The following is a 14131-nucleotide window of genomic DNA, read 5'->3' on the forward strand; positions in this document are numbered from 1 at the left end:
GGCCACAACTGTTTCTCTTCTATCTATCCGATGCTTGGGAAACAACATAAAATTTAAATAACGGACATCGATGGGGGGGTAAAACTTTATTATTGCGGCTGCAACTCTAATAAAATTTAATAAATTTTATTGTAAAAAAAGAATCTGTACTAGATCATATCACCTGAAAAGGCGTAATTTTGTCTTTTATATTATTTACAGGAAGAAGAATATCTTAATAAAAAAATGTTACTTCCATATAAAAATTATTTCTCCAGCAATATTTATTGACACGTTTATCACATAAATTATACTACGTTAAAAGGATGCTTGTTATTCTTTAAAATGACTGTGTCGACCGGTTTTTCATATCACAATCAATAATCATTCCGGTAATTGCAGATTAACATAAATATTAATTATGGGGGATTAAGAAATCTGGTTTTCAATGCTTGCAACCGTTTTTTATTTTTTTGTTCAGCCTCCGGAACCACGGTAAGGTATTACTTCAGAGGATGACATGTAGCAAATGAGAAATGTATTCTTGTACAGTCTCAGTTCGACCATTCTTGAGATATGTGGTTAATTGAAACCTAACCGCTAAAGAACACCGGTATTCACGATCTAATATTCAAATCCGTATAAAAGTAACTACCTTTACTAGAATTTCAACCTTAGAACTCTCGACTTCGAAATCACCTGATTTTTAATGACGAGTTTAACTAATAGACCAAGCCGGCGAGTTAATGCTTGCAACCAATAAACAGCTTAGATGTAAGTTTTTATTTACACTGGATTAATATGAAACAAATAACTAAACGAAAAATTAAATACAGAAAATATCTTTATTTAAGTATATATTGAAAATATTTGTGTAGGCAATAAAAAGAAAAAAAATTAGAATACCTTAGTATTACAAAATAACTTTTATAGTGAGGTTAACATTTAATTCCTCATTATGAACGAAGATGAAAGTTATTTTTATCTTCACAAGTTTACTTATTTTATTAATTAAAGAAACCTATTGAGAAATATTATATAAATAAATAACTTTTTACATTTTTTAAATCGGTAAAAATATTTTAAAATTCACACGAACTCCATTTTATACCGACGAATAGTAATGTAGGGTTCTATAAAATTTAGTTTTGATAATATCATTAATTTGATTATTTAAACGACAAATTCATTACTGATCATATAAATATTCATATTGAAAAAATGTTACAAAATCAATAATTTATGAACTTTATTTAGACAAATTTATTGAATTAAAATTTTTAAGGTTAGATAAGTTAAAGAAAAAATTTAAAAAATGAATTAACCTAATTATTTTTTTCAATAATATTTCTTATACTAAACAAAGAAACGCAATATAGATATAACGTACTCCAATTTAAACCCAAAGTCAAACCAGATTTTAATTTTAAAAAAGTACAGATTAATCTTCAGGAGGTCCCGGGTTTCTATCGAAATGAATATAATAAACCTTCCGATGTAGGAGATTAAATTCGAATTCTGGCCGTTTCCAGTCGTATTTTAAAACTAATGGCTACTGTATACATTCTCCCGTCCAATATTCCGGTTTTGGGTTCTAATAAATAATACACTCTTGTTATATAATAAGTTACAAGTATTTAAACTATATGAAATAAGGGACGCAGTTGATAATGGCGGTCCAATGAAGTATAATATGTAAGCAAACATTTCCAGGAAATCGTACGAATCAATAAATTAATATATATATTTATGTAATAAATATTTTCTAAATAAATCAAATCAAAATATATCGTATACTGTACTTACTTATATTTTTAAAGTCGTATTTTGCCTGATATCCATTCAAAAAACTTTAGTTGTTACTTATTAAAACATCTTCACGTCAGTTTCACGGCAATGTATCACATTAATGATGGAAGTACACTAAAGAAAACTATACAAACTAAAAGATAAACATAATTCAAATTCTTTTGTTAATTTATTTTAAATATATAAACTTTGATTTAATCAATTAAATGTTTTTTCAAACCAAAACAAAACAAGTATTAATTTTAAAATAAATGATTTATCTTTAACGACTGTTAACTATATACTAAATTAATTCTAGTTTTAACTTTACTCTCAGAGAGCATTATTGGTTTATGAAATAAAGAATACACACGATGACTATTTTTTACATCCCTCACACCCTTGTCGACTGAACATTGGTCACCTACAAGGCTTTTTGTTATATAGTTGTCTTATGCAATATCACTTGTCCTTGAAGTCTACATATAACAGCGTTTTTTTTTTTTTTTTTTTGTTTTAACTTGTCATCTTTAATATAAGGTTTTTTTTTAGCACAATAGCAGCTGTGGAATTTTAAAAAGAGTTTTAGACTATATATCTTTTATATATATATATATATATATATATATATATATATATATATATAACAAAAAAATATCTCGGTAACACAAAGAAATTTTTTCAGCCATAGTACGGAATAAAGAATGATAAATGAAATGGTTTCCTGTCTTGACAAAAGACGAATATGTATTTCATATATTGATTTACAGATTCAAAATGTTTATTATATTCGCTAAATGGTTTGTCTAATTAATAAACATTATTCATTACTTTCATATAAAATATTACTGTTATATCAGTAGAGAAGATATTTTACATACATCATAGTCATTAGAAGAAATAGAAATAATATGTAAAACAATAAATTAATATACGTAGAAGTTTTACACAAAATTCTTTAAATAAAAGAATGACATTAGAATATGAATAATCACACTATAATAACCCAACGTAATGATAATATTCTTCTAATCGTTTATTTAGACTAAATAATTTTCCGTTCATATAAGTTATAAAAAAAAATTCTCAGAATTATCGGAGGAATTCCTATACGAAATACAAAAAATTATCATTAAAATCATTCAATTTAATGAAGAATAAACCTTGAACATCTCTCATTTTTACTTTTCCGAGGAACGGATCAAATTTCACCTCCTTCATCAAATTATGTGTTTAATTTAATATTTATACAGTATTAAAAGCATTAATGTGAAATAAAATTCTTTTCAGCACCTGAGTGCTGAAAAATTCCAAACGTTGCCTGCCTACACAATTCCTTCTACATGTCCCTCCAATATTAAAGCGACTATTCCAGGATGCCTTAGTATGTGGCCTGTAAGTCTCTCTTCTTTTAACTATATTTTTCCAAATGCTTCTTTCTTCATCTATTTGTCGCAATACCTCTTCATTTGTTACTTTATCCACCCATCTGATTTTTAACATTCTCCTATAGCACCGCATTTTAAAAGCTTCTAATCTTTTCTTCTCAGGTACTCCACTCGTTCAAGTTTCACACCATATAAAGCGATGCTCCAAACATATAGTTTCAAAAACCTTTTCCTGGCGTTTAACTTAATTTTTGATGTAAACAAATTATATTTCTGACTGGAGGCTCGTTTCGCCTGTGCTATTCGGCATTTTATATCGCTCTTGCTTCGTCCATATTTAATAATTCTACTTCCCAAATAACAAAATTCTTCTACCTCCGTAATCTTTTCTCCTCCTATTTGTTCACATTCAGTGGTCCATCTTTGTTATTTCTACTACATTTCATTACTTTTATTTTGTTCTTGTTTATTTTCACGCGATAGTTCATGCGTAGGACTTCATCCGTGCCGTTCGTTGTTTCTTCTAAATCCTTTTTCTCTCGGCTAGAATTACTATATCATCAGCAAATCGTAGCATCTTTATCTTTTCACCTTGTACTGTTACTCCGAATCTAAATTGTTCTTTAACATCATTAACTGCTAGTTCCATGTAAAGATTAAAAAGTAACGAGGATAGGGAACATCCTTGTGGGACTCCCTTTCTTATTAGGGCTTCTTTCTTATGTTCTTCAATTATTACTGTTGCTGTTTGGTTCCTGTAAATGTTAGAAATTATTCTTCTATCTCTCTATTTGAACGCTAATTTTTTTAAAAATGATGAACATTTTATTCCAGTCTACGTTATCGAATGCCTTTTCTAGGTCTATAAATGCCAAGTATGTTGGTTTGTTTTTCTTTAATCTTCCAACTACTATTAATCCTTTTACTATTCATTTTTTTCTTAAAAAATACAAAATTGCGGACAGACAGAAAAATATACGTTTTTGGATTTATGTTCACTGGACATTGTTTCTTCAGTATGTTAAGTAGAATCACTTCCTCGAGTTTGGTCTCACCTTTAATTTTACCTTCTGTATGTTTAAATAAATTTAAGAAATTTATAAACAAGATTATACTGTATACAAAATTCACCCGCACACACTTTAATTAACCTATATTAAACAGCAATGTTTTTTTTAGTATCGTGTTTTTTTAATTTTTAAATCTACCTCTTGTTATTTAACTTCTTAATTATTTTTAAAAAATTTTTATTTTAAAGGAAATTTTTTATTTTCTCTTTAATTTCATCTGCGCAACATTTCTGTGGACATCCTATTGTTCTAACCCCAGTTTCCTTTTCTTCCGACATTATCTGTAGTATTTTCAGGCGTGCACTCGTATATTTTCCAGTACCAAAATGTTAAATTTTGTATTATAGCAGACCGGAAAAGCCAACAACCACAAACGATTGGATATATGACAACGTCATGAAAAATGCACATTGATAATAAGCAAAACATATTTTTCATATCAAATGTTTTCAAATTCTTTCGATTTTTAGGGATTTGTTTTGTCACTGTTTACTTCTCTTTTTTTTGTCTGTTTAGTGTCCGGAACCGCCGTAAACTATTACTTCAGAAGATATATATAAATGTAAATGAAATATAGTCTTGTAGTCTCAGGTCGACCATTCCTGAGGCGTGTGGTTAATTGAAATTCAACCACCAAATAACACCGGAATCCACGATCTAGTATTTATATAAGAATAAAAGTAACTGCCTTTATTAGGATTTGAACCTTAAACTCTCGACTTCGAAATCAGCTGATTTGCGATTGTCACTTTTACCTACGAATATCTAAAAGCAGGGACAATTCTTGTGTAGTTTGATTTTTATTTGAGTTATATTTTTTATCGCTTTTTAATTAGTTAATAATATATCAATAAAAATAACAGTATAGTGAGGATTAGGAATCAGACTAAATTCTTATATCCACAGGTAACACAGTTTTACAAAATTCATGATTATTCAGATTTATTTATTACTAGCTTCTCCCTACGTGCCTACGACACGCCCTCCGCCATTCCGGTGTCTGTTATCTAAAGGAGACTGGCACACACACCACACACACACACACACGCACACACAGAGAGAGAGAGACACACACACACAAATGACCTTTAGTAGCATTTTTTTTTTTTTAATAAAAAGAGGAAATTTATTATTTCTTTTACTACATTGTTATTCTTTCTTAAGAATTAAAAAAATTACATTTAGCTCTATCATTCCTAAAATTATTATTTTTATTGGTGTATAAAAACTATGAAATATAACGCATAATTCTAATGAAACAAATGAGTGTTTAAGAAAATGATAAACTCGTATTTGACTCAGAATATAAAAGACAATTGAGTTTTCATGAGTATTTAAATATCAAAGAGGCTATCTTTGTACAGTTCTTAACATACTCGTAAATACACTCTCATATACACACACTCTCTCTCTCTCAATCTCTCTCTCTCTCTCTTTCATCGTTCTATGTATTTATTATTTCTCTCTCTAAGTTGGTATGTCTTATGTCATTTTTTATGATCGTATGTATATGAAGAATTTTATTTGTTCTATATTAAATTCTTTTATGAGAGATTTTGTTAAATATTTTATTAGAATTATTTTAATAAAGATATTTTTATATATGACTAAGATATTTAAAAGAATACCAAAAGAAATTTTGCTCCGTTGATGATTAATATGATAAATAAAGGGTCAAAAACGCATGTTTTTGACTGTCGAATCATTTCGGTTGTTTTATATATATTAAAAAAAAATTTACATTAAATAATGATATTTTTATTGAGATCAATAGGTTTGAAAAAGAATATCAATAAGATGCTGTTCTTCTTTTCGGACGTAAATTCGTAGCCTCTCCTCAAAGCACTGCACGGCTTACTTTAACATTTCATTTGACACAGTTTCAATTTCTTGAGGAATGGAAATTATCAGATCTTTGATTGTATGTGGCTTGTTCACGTACACTCTTATCGCAATTTTGTAGAGGGGGATTTTAGCTCATGTTCTGCCACGCCCGATTCCATAATAACTTTTGTCTCCATGTAGCACGCTAGTGTGTAAAATTTATCAGCCGAACGTCATATTTTAGTATTTGCAGAATGCCCAACGAAAGCCAAACGACCGTTTGGCTTGGCTATGGGTGAACCGTTGTCTGCAATTTTGGTAGAGATATATTTGCAGTTTTTAGAAGATTCTTATATCAATAAAATTTTGACTCAACATAATATACTATTGCATAAACGTTATGTAGATGACACTATATATATATATATAATGAAAAAGTTCAAAATGAATGAAGTATATATTAAATGAATTTAATAAAATTGATAAATACATAACATTTACAATGGAAATAGAAAATAATAATCGTTTAAACTTTACGGATATAAAAATACATAATAAAATAGATAACCAAATAAAATTAGAAATATATAGTAGACATATTAAATAACACAGTAATTAATTACCGTTAATTTCATCCATGCTCCCAAAACACGGGTGTTTTTGATTAATTGTTATATAGGGTCGTAAAATACCTCAAACACGATAAAACTTCTTCAAATAAAGAAATAGAAATAATTAAAAACGTTACTGTCGCTAACTGTTATAATGAACAAATTATATATTAAAATAAATAACTAAATTAATATAAATAGCGATACAGAAATTATTTCAAATCTTTCTAGATACGACTTGCTAAATTTAAAATTAATTCTTCCCTTAAATAAGTACCAGAAATCGCCAAATCTAACGGTTTGTACCCTTTGAATCTACTTTATATAAGATATTTTGGCGGTCGCAATTCCGACTACCAAATGTTTCCACAGTCGGCATTCCGGCAACATATAATAGAATACGGTCATACATCCGATCGTAATAATTTCATGAAAATCTTAGATATTTATAATATTTCTAATTTGGAAAAATATCATATATATTGTAATAATAAAAATTTAATCGACGAACAAATATTTTTTAAAGACGATATATTATTTAAAAACATAAATATAAAGAAGTAATTATCTAATCTAATAATTATTTATTTGTTAACACGGTTCCGTTTGATGAAAAAAAGCCGCAGTCGGGATTCCGGCTTCGGCTCAGGTTAAAGAATCGCTTTTCCTTTGGTAATATTGTTTGAAAAAATTAATAATAAAATTTTGTTTATAATAAATAATCTTTATATATTAGATTTCAAACAATTATATTCATATCTCCGCATTTGTATAAAGAAATTTACAGTTCTAACCGGATAATACCTATCGCAGAAGATTTACATAAAGAATTTCTAAACAACAATACAATAAAACCATGACGTATCTAAAAGACAGTTACGAATTTCATCGGGAAGTGTGGGAGGCTCCGACGTCCTATCATCAATGATCGAGCGGAACACCCTTGCAGCACATTTGGGGGGAATGAAAAACCGTAGTCCCGGTGGGGGATCCCTTTAAGGATTCCTGATTTGAGGCGAGGCGTCAAGACTGTAGTTCCAGTTGAGAATCCCTTTGAGGGTCCCTCATTAGAGACGATACATAAAGACCGGAGTCCCGGTGGGGGGAGCTCACTGGTGTCCCCTCGTTAGAGGCATGGCATGACAATAAATAACCGAGTCCCGGCTGCCTGGGTAGGGGTTTGTTCCCGCAAAGGTAGTTTGTGGCGATGGCACCCCTCCGAGCTGAGTTTATGCTTAATTTCGGGTTCGGCTGAGGTGTTGGGCGGGGAAAATAAATATGTAAAAAAAAAAGGAAGGCGTGGTGCATTTATTTTTTATTACGTATATATATTTTTACTTTCCCTTCTAGAGCTGTAGCTCTAGAAAGTATTTTAATCGGTCCGATATGAGCATATGCAGTTTTCAGTGGATCTTGAGTTTTGAAATCTAAAGAACCCAAAAAAATCAGTGGAAATTTTCCCGGATGATAAAGTTCGTACATACTTTGTTCGGTATCGGTCTCTATATCTCTTTATATCTCCAGAATTACTAGACCGATTTTGACCAAACATAGTCGCATTACTTCTATATGCGAGACATTGATGCCGACTAAATTTTCAACTTAAAAAGTCACGGTGGCGAGGCTGTAGACCAAGGTCACCCTCAGTATTTCGAGATTTCACCTAATTGAGGTGATATTTTTCTTAGGCGCATTTTTTAATTAAAAAATCTGATGCGGACACCACATTATTTCCTTTTACGCCTATTAAATTGATAATGTAAATAAACAAAAAAAAAAATACATATATATACTTTCGGGGAATATTGGGATTGCGGGAGCCGATCTAAAGTTTAAAACTATCGATTGTTTGAATTGAATCGAATTTTATTGGAAAATGCCGATTAATAAATATTAACCTCTGATTGTAAATAAGATTTTTACTATAAATAATAATTCAATAAAACAATAAAAAAATATCATTTGTTATTAATGAAATAAAACTTTATGTACTTATCATTGTAAAAAAATGCGTATATGCAATTTAATAGGCGTACAAGGAAATCATGTAGTGAATTCCACATCAGAATTTTTTATTTGTCTTAATAAAAAAAATCAATGAAAAGAAGTGCTCGTGTTGATTTTCTTCTTTTTTTACCACCAAAACAAGTTTCTACACGGAAATATGATGTAACATATTTTTAGCATATAAAAAATGCTAATTCACATTGAGGTTCGAATTCGGGACCTCCAACACGAAATACTGTACTACTACTATTGCTTCTTAGCGGTCGATATTTGTCTTATTGTATAAACTAGGGAGATTGTACAAGACTTATTACACTTCCTTTACACTCGTACATATCATCCTCATTCATCCTCTGAAGAATTATCTAAACGGTAGTTACCGGAGGCTAAACAGGAAAAAAGAAAACGAAGGGTAGTGACCAGGGTTTATGGAGAGAACGAGTTAGTTTTAAGCACATTTTACTTCTATTTTCTTAAAATAATAAACAAATTATTTTATTTTAAAAAATGTATTTCTTTTATTTATAATTTCTTTTGTTAATAAAAAAGAAAAGAGAAGGATTGTTATTTAGCGATATCAAAACCTAACGAATAAATTAGAATACAAAAAAGAAAACTGCACCGTAATGGTATCGTTGTCGGTTTTTTCCAATAAAATTCGATTCAATTCAAACAATCGATAGTTTTAAACTTTAGATCGGCTCCCGCAATCCCAATATTCCCCAAAAGTATATATATATATGTATTGTTTGTTTTTTTTTTTGTTTATTTACATTACTTACTACAGGAAGACTTAAAAAAATTCCGTTAAAAAATGCAATAAATAAAAAAATTGTTTTTTCGATTTTTGAGAAAAGAAAAAATTAGGAGGCAAAATTTTTTTAAAGAACATAAGCTTGTAAGCATGTATTGAGGTTAATATAATGGAGTTAAGTAAGCAAAATTTTCAAAAAGACGTTTACTAACAAATCGCCCATACACACGAGCCTCTGAATCAAATTTCATCAAAATCAGTTTATCCGGTCAAAAAGTTACTGTTAAGCTTCAAACACGCCAATACACGTACGTATACAAACATTACAACCTCATTTGTTGTTGTTTGGGGTCCCTGGCTCATGAAAATTTGAGAAATATAAGAAAAAAACACAGAAATCATTTTTTGACCGATTACCAACCGTATTTTCCTTTTTTCAGCACGGCTATGATGCTAGGAAATTAAAATGACGCTATATTTAGCGTCATTATAAAGACGCTAAATATAATAGTGAGAATATACATGGTTGTTACCGCCATGCTTAATATGAATGCAGAATGACGTAAACAGCTGTGATCCTAATCACACGGTAAATGCAATTTTTCCATACATTATTTTCCCTGGTCCCACGTTATGTCAAACTTTCAACAGAATATTTTAATAATAAAATAGATATTACATGAATGGCGTAAATGTTAAAAAATCCCGCTAGTCACCAGTAATAATGGATTTTAGTGTCTGTATTAGTGATCGGTTCGTAAATAAAAAGAATGTACTTTGTAGATGTTATATTTATGATTCCGTAGTTTTTAAATGGAGACTTTAAATTTAACGATCCGAGTGTATACTTATTCGCTTCGTTTCAAAGTCAGTCACGTTCAGAGCTCATATTTCAGTATTCCTGAAATCTGAATAACTAGGCCAGCTCGTTATGTTTTCTGGTGAAATACGATTTCGGAAAATCAATAAACATTGTATTCATTTTATTTGTATTCCCTTTTACACCCTCGTCGTTGTACTCATTTTTAATTAGAAAGAAACGATTTCCGATTATGTCATTAGTAGGCGAACTGTTTATACCGATTTTGAGTCTACTATTATATTGTACGGTTTAGATTTAATTTACTAAGCCTTGGCACCGTTACTATTAATACGATTGTATAAAATAATGTTTCACCGACCGATCATTTTAAAAGTATATATCGGAGTACTTTCGGAGCCGTTACACCGTCATCAGGAATTATCTATTAAATGGACATAATAGTCGCAAACATCTCACGAACATGACGTTACGTTCTTATTGACGTACAATTTAATTTTATTTCTTGCCGACCGACTATTGTGAACGTAACAATTTTACTTTAAACAGAGTTATACATTTGAATTTGAACTAACATCTTTTGGGAAATTCCTGATGATGGAGGAACGGCTCCGAAAGTACTCAGATATATACTTTCATAATTGTTGGTAAGTGGAACTTTATCTTATACAGTTGTACAGTTTGTCATCCATAGGTATCGTTTTACCCTGACCTAACATATTCGATGGCCTACAACAAAAAGAAGATAGTTAATCAGCCTACTCGAATTCTTGATGAATAGTTTATATATATATATATATATATATATATATAGTGTGTGTGTGTGTGTGTGTGTGTGTGTGTGTGTGTGTGTGCGCGTGTGTGGACATATATATATATATATATAATTTTTTTTTGTCTTCAATCATTTGACTGGTTTGATGCAGCTCTCCAAGATTCCCTAGTGCGAGTCGTTTCATTTCGGTCAACCCCCTACATCCTACATCCCTAAAAATGGGATAACTAACATAGAAAAGTTTTCCTAAGATTTGTTTTGGTGGGGGTAGTAATTTATGATGAAAGTTTTACTGTAAAATTATAATTTGTTTAATAAATATAAAAATCGGTATTTATTTAATTTTTCTTCTTCCCCACCTCCAAAATCACCTTCTAATAATTTTTCTACGTTTACTATGTTAAATGGAAAAACTAAAAATTTTCACAAAAAAATGTTCAACCAATAAAAAGTTACCTATGATTTTTTTTTTGGTTGTGGGGGTGAATTATTATGAAATGTTACTGTAATATTATTACTAAAGGTTTATTATTTAAACTTTTAATAACATTAAAAATTTAAATACAAAAAACTTTTGAAAAATGCAAAAAAACGATATTTTTAACTTTGATTGGCTACCCCAGCACAATATTGCCCACCAAAGTATTTTTTTTGGGTCGCTTGCTCTACTACTATGATAGGGAGACATAAAAAAATTGGTTAAAAAGTATAAAATAAACAAAAAGATAGGTTTTTCGATTTTTGGGAAAGGGGCAGGAATTTTGTAAATTTTTTTTTAAATGGTAAGATAAGCATGCACGCATATACTGAGCGTAATACAAAGTGGAATTATGTTCTAAAGGGTTTGAGAAAATAGACTCCCAAAAACCCCCCATCCCCTGGAGATATGACCCTAAAATTTTACCAATAAATTGCCGTATATACACAAGTCTCTGCACAAAATTTTATTAAAATCGGTGTATTCAGTCAAAAGTTATTAAGCTTCAAACATGCCAACACACATACGTATGTACAGGTGGCCGGGAAGTCACCAGACCTCTAAAGTTAACGAAAAATTTGAGTTAGGATATCTGTTTAGAATATATTTTCGTTGGGGTGGGTTGGCAACAGTTTTTTACGTCAGACAGAGTAAAAGACAGTTGTGCTAAAATGACTGACACGAGTAGTCAGCGTCGAGGAGTGGTTAGTGACAAGTGTATGGGTTCATGAACGATAAAATACGAATCAAACAATGAAGCTAATCAGTGACAGGTTTCGGCAACGCTTTAATAAGCCGCCACCACGAAAAGCAACAATGTTGGGTTGGGAAAAGCGTGCGTTTGAATTAGGCAGTATTAAAGATAGGCCGCCGCGGAGTTAACGCGGTTAGAAACATGTGTTGTTGTTGCAGCTTCCATTGAACAATCCCCGATGAAATCAATTCGTAAACGGTCAACTGAACTTCGTATACCACGGACGAAAATGCAAGACCGAATAAAAAAAGACTTGAAAGATAGGCCATATCGTCCGATGTTCATCAATGAACTGTCGGATGCAGACATGAAACGTTGCGCTGCATCCTGCCGGGCATATAGAAAAATTTCTCGCTGCAGTGCACCGTGAAAAGGTGCTTTTTACTGACGAATGTGCAATCTATTGCAGTTCGCGTGCTAGAAATGTGTTATGTTGGACGAAAGAAAATCGTTATTACGCGACAGAGTCGGAAAGAAATCCACCGCTCGTCAAGATATAGGCGGAGTGACAGATGGTCATTTATTTGATCCTTATTTTTTTGAAGAGCCAATGAATTCCAAACTTATTTAGAAGCACTTATTTGGAAGCACGATTAATACCACAGCTTCAAGACAAGTTTCTCAAAGAACGAGTATGGGTGTAACAGGATGGAGCACCTGCACATTTTGCTCTATCAGTCCACGCGTTTCTGAATGAAAAATTTCCAGGATGTCGGATTGGCCGCTGTACTCCAGCGTCTCCAGCTCCGTTATCATGGCGACCACGAAGTCCTGATCTCACCGCACCAGACAATTCATTACGGGGAATTATCAAGGCACACGTATCTGCAAGTCGCTACTCCACAAATGAATAATTGCGAGACGCTGTGAGGGACGCCTTCTTTAACGTAACACCAGAAATGCTCCGTCGCGTGTCACAGAGGACGTGGCGACGTATAGAAGTGTGGGTGCAAAATGAGGGCGAACACACATACCCACTGGACCATTAAAACTAACAATATGTATCAAATGAATAAATAAAACAATTCATTATTATATCGCACTTTTATTATATAACTAGCTACAAATTTTTAGTAAAAAGTTTAGGGGAATGGTGACTTCCTGGCCACTCTGCACAGTATTAACATTACTCCCTTTATTTTTTTTTGAGGTTCCTGGGTAATGAAATGTCAAGAAATTCAAAAAATTTGATTACCATACTTTCTTTCTTGCAACATGGCTCTTGAACTAGGACACCAGGAAAGTAAAAATAAAATATTAAAACTAAGAAAACATTTTTTTTTCTCATTGGATATAATGAAAACTGGCAAATTATTCCTTAGTTCTTCTGTTGTTTGAGCTGTTTGTAGTAACTCTTGTTGTTGGAAGTTTGTTTAAACACGCATGTTCTCTTTTTGACAATATGATATTTAAGATTATACCTAATAATTCATAATTTAAAAAAGTGTGGGTACCACTTAGTAATATGGAAACATATTTAATTAGTACATACTAATTGAACTTCACACTTCAATCCATTTTTGAGATGTGAATTTCTGCATAATAAAATATACAAATATATTTTCAGGGAGTTACCTTCAACTAAAATATTAATGAAAAAGCAAGGAGTAGGAATGAAAAGCGATGGAGTAGATAGGAATGAGGGGTTTCTGATAAGTGGTGTAGTCAAGGGGAGTGAGATTGAAAGCTTCATTACTTTCATAATATTGGCAATGTATCCCCTATGCTATAACTTTAGTGACGTTGATCATTTTGACCATGACTGGGTTGAACATTTTTAACAGAACGAAAGTTGTGTCCTTAGAGGGCTCAGAGTTGGCCTCTACCCTGTGATGTCAGAATGATGTGAGGAATCGGATTGTAAGGGGAATCAGACTGCAATA

Source organism: Lycorma delicatula, chromosome 4 (genome assembly GCF_047948215.1).
Source record: "Lycorma delicatula isolate Av1 chromosome 4, ASM4794821v1, whole genome shotgun sequence".
Classification (NCBI taxonomy): Eukaryota; Metazoa; Arthropoda; class Insecta; order Hemiptera; family Fulgoridae; genus Lycorma; species Lycorma delicatula.